Consider the following 6,826-nt stretch of genomic DNA (forward strand, 5'->3'; position numbering starts at 1 on the left):
ATATCCTATACACATAACTACCCGTCTATGACCCCATATACTATACACATAACTACCACCTGTGCCCCCATATACTATACACATAACTACCCGCCTGTGCCCCCATATCCTATACACGTAACTACCCGCCTATGCCCCCATATACTATACACATAACTACACACCTCTGCCCCCATATACTATACACATAACCACCACCTGTGCCCCCATACACTATACACATAACCACCACCTGTGCCCGCATACACTATACACATAACTACACACCTGTGCCCCCATATACTATACACATAACTACCCTATGCCCCCATATCCTATACACATAACTACACACCTGTGCCCCCATATCCTATTCACATAACTACACACCTGTGCCCCAATATACTATACACATAACCACCACCTATGCCCCCATATACTATACACATAACTACACACCTGTGCCCCCATATACTATACACATAACCACCACCTGTGCCCATATATTCTATACACACACCCACCACCTATGCCCCCATATACTATACACATATCCACCACCTATGCCCCCATACACTATACACATAACCACCACCTATGCCCCCATATACTATACACATAACTACCCGCCTGTGCCCCAATATACTAAACACATAACCACCACCTATGCCCCCATATACTATACACATAACCACCACCTGTGCCCCCATATACTATACACATAACCACCACCTGTGCCCCCATATACTATACACATAACCACCTCCTATGCCCCCATATACTATACACATAACCACCACCTGTGCCCCCATACACTACTGTGCCCCCATATACTATACACATAACTATAATATATGCCCCCATATACTATGCAAATAACTACCACCTGTGCCCCCATATACTATACACATAACTACCACCTATGCCCCCATATACTATACACATAACTACCACCTATGCCCCCATATACTATGCAAATAACTACCACCTGTGCCCCCATATACTATACACATAAAAACCACCTGTGCCCATATATACTATACCCATAACCACCACCTGTGCCCCCATATACTATACACATAACCACCACCTATGCCCCCATATACTATACACATAACCACCACCTGTGCCCCCATACACTACTGTGCCCCCATATACTATACACATACCCACCACCTATGCCCCCATATACTATACACATATCCACCACCTATGCCCCCATATACTATACACATAACCACCACCTATGCCCCCATACACTATACACATAACCACCAGCTATGCCCCCATACACTATACACATAACTACCACCTGTGCCCCCATATACTATACACATAACCACCACCTATGCCCCCATACACTATACAACACATAACCGCCACCTATGCCCCCATATACTATACACATAACTACCCACCTGTGCCCCCATATACTATACACATAACTACACACCTCTGCCCCCATATACTATACACATAACCACCACCTGTGCCCCCATATACTATACACATAACTACACACCTGTGCCCCCATATACTATACACATAACCACCACCTATGCCCCCATATACTATACACATAACCACCACCTATGCCCCCATATACTACTGTGCCCCCATATACTATACACAAAACTACCCGCCTATGCCCCCATATACTATGCACATAACCACCACCTGTGCCCCCATATACTATACACATTACTAACACCTGTGCCCCCATATACTATACACATAACCACCACCTGTGCCCCCATATACTATACACATAACTACACACCTGTGCCCCCATATACTATACACATAACCACCACCTGTGCCCCCATATACTATACACATAACCACCACCTGTGCCCCCATATACTATACACATAACTACACACCTGTGCCCCCATATCCTATACACATAACCACCACCTGTGCCCCGATATCCTATACACATAACCACCACCTATGCCCCCATATACTATACACATAACTACACACCTGTGCCCCCATATACTATACACATAACCACCACCTGTGCCCATATATTCTATACACACACCCACCACCTATGCCCCCATATACTATACACATATCCACCACCTGTGCCCCCATATACTATACACATAACCACCACCTATGCCCCCATACACTATACAACACATAACCACCACCTATGCCCCCATATACTATACACATAACTACCCACCTGTGCCCCCATATACTATACACATAACTACACACCTCTGCCCCCATATACTATACACATAACCACCACATGTGCCCCCATACACTATTCACATAACCACCACCTATGCCCCCATACACTATACACATAACCACCACCTGTGCCCCCATATACTACTGTGCCCCCATATACTATACACAAAACTACCCGCCCATGCCCCCATATACTATACACATATCCACCACCTGTGCCCCCATATACTATACACATAACCACCACCTATGCCCCCATACACTATACAACACATAACCACCACCTATGCCCCCATATACTATACACATAACTACCCACCTGTGCCCCCATATACTATACACATAACTACACACCTCTGCCCCCATACACTATACACATAACCACCACCTATGCCCCCATATACTATACACATAACCACCACCTGTGCCCCCATATACTACTGTGCCCCCATATACTATACACAAAACTACCCGCCTATGCCCCCATATACTATGCACATAACCACCACCTATGCCCCCATATACTATACACATAACTAACACCTGTGCCCCCATATACTATACACATAACCACCACCTGTGCCCCCATATACTATACACATAACTACACACCTAGGCCCCCATATACTATACACATAACTAACACCTCTGCCCCCATATACTATACACATAACCACCACCTGTGCCCCCATATACTATACACATAACTACACACCTGTGCCCCCATATCCTATACACATAACCACCACCTGTGCCCCCATATACTATATACACATAACCACCACCTGTGCCCCCATATACTATACACATAACCACCACATGTGCCCCCATACACTATACACATAACCACCACCTATGCCCCCATATACTATACACATAACCACCACCTGTGCCCCCATATACTATACACATAACCACCACCTGTACCCCCATATACTATATACACATAACCACCACCTGTGCCCCCATATACTATACACATAACCACCACCTGTGCCCCCATATACCATACACATAACCACCACCTATGCCCCCATATACTATACACATAACTACACACCTATGCCCCCATATCCTATACACATAACCACCACCTGTGCCCCCATATACTATATACACATAACCACCACCTGTGCCCCCATATACTATACACACATAACCACCACCTGTGCCCCCATATACTATACACATAACCACCACCTATGCCCCCATATACTATACACATAACTACACACCTGTGCCCCCATATCCTATACACATAACCACCACCTGTGCCCCCATATACTATACACATAACTACACACCTGTGCCCCCATATATTATACATACACATAACCACCACCTGTGCCCCCATATACCATACACATAACCACCACCTACGCCCCCATATACTATACACATAACTACACACCTGTGCCCCCATATCCTATACACATAACCACCACCTATGCCCCCATATACTATACACATAACTACACACCTGTGCCCCCATATACTATATACACATAACCACCACCTGTGCCCTCATATACCATACACATAACCACCACCTGTGCCCCCATATACCATACACATAACCACCACCTGTGCCCCCATACACTATACACTTGCATTTATATTAGACATATTTCCCACAGCTGTGTGTACTGTATATGTATATGTATATGTATATATATATATATATATATATATATATATATATATATATATATTGATATAATGGATACATACACAGTGCACATGTCAGTAGGACAGGTACCTGTCTGCAGCCCGTATCAGCACTTCCTGCGGCACACCATGCTACCCTCCCCAAATCTCTGCTTCCCCGTGCAGGCCACGCCCCCTCCCTCCCCAGATCTATGCCCCGCTGATGCCAATCATCCTGAAGCCACGCCTCATCCCAGATCCTATATTCATTTGCATCCTCCCTTATCCTAAAATCCCTGCCCCCTGAATGCCAATCACACACAGCCACTCCCTCTCCCTTCCTATTCCGCATTTACTGCAGCCTCCTGCACCTGGCAGCTCCCCTGCTCCATGCCAGCCTCCTGCACCCAGACCCCCTCCCCTACTCCATGCCAGCCTCCTGCACCCAGACCCCCTCCCCTGCTCCATGCCAGCCTCCTGCACCCAGACCTCTCCCTGCTCCATGCCAGCCTCCTGCACCCAGACCCTCTCCCCTGCTCCATGCCAGCCTCCTGCACCCAGACCCTCTCCCCTGCTCCATGCCAGCCTCCTGCACCCAGACCATCTCCCCTGCTCCATGCCAGCCTCCTGCACCCAGACCATCTCCCCTGCTCCATGCCAGCCTCCTGCACCCAGACCCCCTCCCCTGCTCCATGCCAGCCTCCTGCACCCAGACCCCCTCCCCTGCTCCATGCCAGCCTCCTGCACCCAGACCCCCTCCCCTGCTCCATGCCAGCCTCCTGCACCCAGACCTCTCCCTGCTCCATGCCAGCCTCCTGCACCCAGACCCCCTCCCCTGCTCCATGTCAGCCTCCTGCACCCAGACCCGCTCCCCTGCTCCATGCCAGCCTCCTGCACCCAGACCCTCTCCCCTGCTCCATGCCAGCCTCCTGCACCCAGACCCCCTCCCCTGCTCCATGTCAGCCTCCTGCACCCAGACCCTCTCCCCTACTCCATGCCAGCCTCCTGCACCCAGACCCCCTCCCCTGCTCCATGCCAGCCTCCTGCACCCAGACCTCTCCCTGCTCCATGCCAGGCTCCTGCACCCAGACCCTCTCCCCTGCTCCATGCCAGCCTCCTGCACCCAGACCCGCTCCCCTGCTCCATGCCAGCCTCCTGCACCCAGACCCTTTCACCTGCTCCATGCCAGCCTCCTGCACCCAGACCCCCTCCCCTGCTCCATGCCAGCCTCCTGCACCCAGACCCCCTCCCCTGCTCCATGCCAGCCTCCTGCACCCAGACCATCTCCCCTGCTCCATGCCAGCCTTCTGCACCCAGACCCTCTCCCCTGCTCCATGACAGCCTCCTGCACCCAGACCCCCTCCCCTGCTCCATGCCAGCCTCCTGCACCCAGACCATCTCCCCTGCTCCATGCCAGCCTCCTGCACCCAGACCCTCTCCCCTGCTCCATGCCAGCCTCCTGCACCCAGACCCTCTCCCCTGCTCCATGCCAGCCTCCTGCACCCAGACCCTCTCCCCTGCTCCATGCCAGCCTTCTGCACCCAGACCCTCTCCCCTGCTCCATGACAGCCCCCTGCACCCAGACCCCCTCCCCTGCCCCATGCCAGCCTCCTGCACCCAGACCCCCTGCCCCATGCCAGCCTCCTGCACCCAGACCCCCTGCCCCATGCCAGCCTCCTGCACCCAGACCCCCTCCCCTGCTCCATGCCCGCCTCCTGCACCCAGACCCCCTCCCCTGCTCCATGCCAGCCTCCTGCACCCAGCCCCTCTCTCCTGCTCCATGCCAGCCTCCTGCACCCAGACCCTTTCCCCTGCTCCATGCCAGCCTCCTGCACCCAGACCCTCTCCCCTGCTCCATGCCAGCCTCCTGCACCCAGACCCTCTCCCCTGCTCCATGCCAGCCTCCTGCACCCAGACCCTCTCCCCTGCTCCATGCCAGCCTCCTGCACCTGGCAGCTCCTCTCCCCTGCTGAATGCCAGCCTCCTGCACCCAGACCCCCTCCCCTGCTCCATGCCAGCCTCCTGCACCCAGACCCTCTCCCTGCTCCATGACAGCCTCTTGCACCCAGACCCCCTCCCCTGCTCCATGCCAGCCTCCTGCACCCAGACCCTCTCCCCTGCTCCATGCCAGCCCCTGCACCCAGACCCCCTCCCCTGCTCCATGCCAGCCTCCTGCACCCAGACCCCCTCCCCTGCTCCCATGCCAGCCTCCTGCACCCAGACCCCCTCCCCTGCCCCATGCAGCCTCCTGCACCCAGACCCCCTCCCCTGCTCCATGCCCGCCTCCTGCACCCAGACCCTCTCCCCTGCTCCATGCCAGCCTGCTGAAGCCAGACCCTCTCCCCTGCTCCATGCCAGCCTCCTGCACCCAGACCATCTCCCCTGCTCCATGCCAGCCTCCTGCACCCAGACCATCTCCCCTGCTCCATGCCAGCCTCCTGCACCCAGACCCCCTCCCCTGCTCCATGCCAGCCTCCTGCACCCAGACCCCCTCCCCTGCTCCATGCCAGCCTCCTGCACCCAGACCCGCTCCCCTGCTCCATGCCAGCCTCCTGCACCCAGACCCTCTCCCCTGCTCCATGCCAGCCTCCTGCACCCAGACCCTCTCCCCTGCTCCATGCCAGCCTCCTGCACCCAGACCCCCTCCCCTGCTCCATGCCAGAATCCTGCACCCAGACCCTCTCCCCTGCTCCATGCCAGCCTCCTGCACCCAGACCCTCTCCCCTGCTCCATGCCAGCCTCCTGCACCCAGACACCCTCCCCTGCTCCATGCCAGCCTCCTGCACCCAGACCCTCTCCCCTGCTACATGCCAGCCTCCTGCACCCAGACCCTCTCCCCTGCTCCATGCCAGCCTCCTGCACCCAGACCCTCTCCCCTGCTCCATGTCAGCCTCCTGCACCCAGACCCCCTCCCCTGCTCCATGCCAGCCTCCTGCACCCAGACCCCCTCCCCTGCTCCATGCCAGCCTCCTGCACCCAGACCCTCTCCCCTGCA

General features: G+C 54.3%; 1 protein-coding gene across 2 annotated transcripts in view; it reads right to left on the reverse strand.

Annotated features, from left to right (window-relative positions):
* Positions 1-6,826, reverse strand: part of PLD2 (phospholipase D2) — an 80,720-nt gene that overhangs the window by 52,074 nt on the left and 21,820 nt on the right. The window contains exon 1 of one of the 2 annotated variants that reach the window (XM_083185710.1): positions 3,916-4,036. The exons of the other annotated variant lie outside the window; for it this stretch is intronic. The gene's annotated coding sequence lies outside the window, so the exon portion shown is untranslated. Of the gene's footprint in view, positions 1-3,915; positions 4,037-6,826 lie in introns of those variants that run through there. 2 annotated transcript variants of the gene reach the window in all.

The sequence above is a fragment of the Crinia signifera genome, chromosome 4 (assembly GCF_055691185.1).
Source record: "Crinia signifera chromosome 4, ASM5569118v1, whole genome shotgun sequence".
In the NCBI taxonomy this organism is placed as follows: Eukaryota; Metazoa; Chordata; class Amphibia; order Anura; family Myobatrachidae; genus Crinia; species Crinia signifera.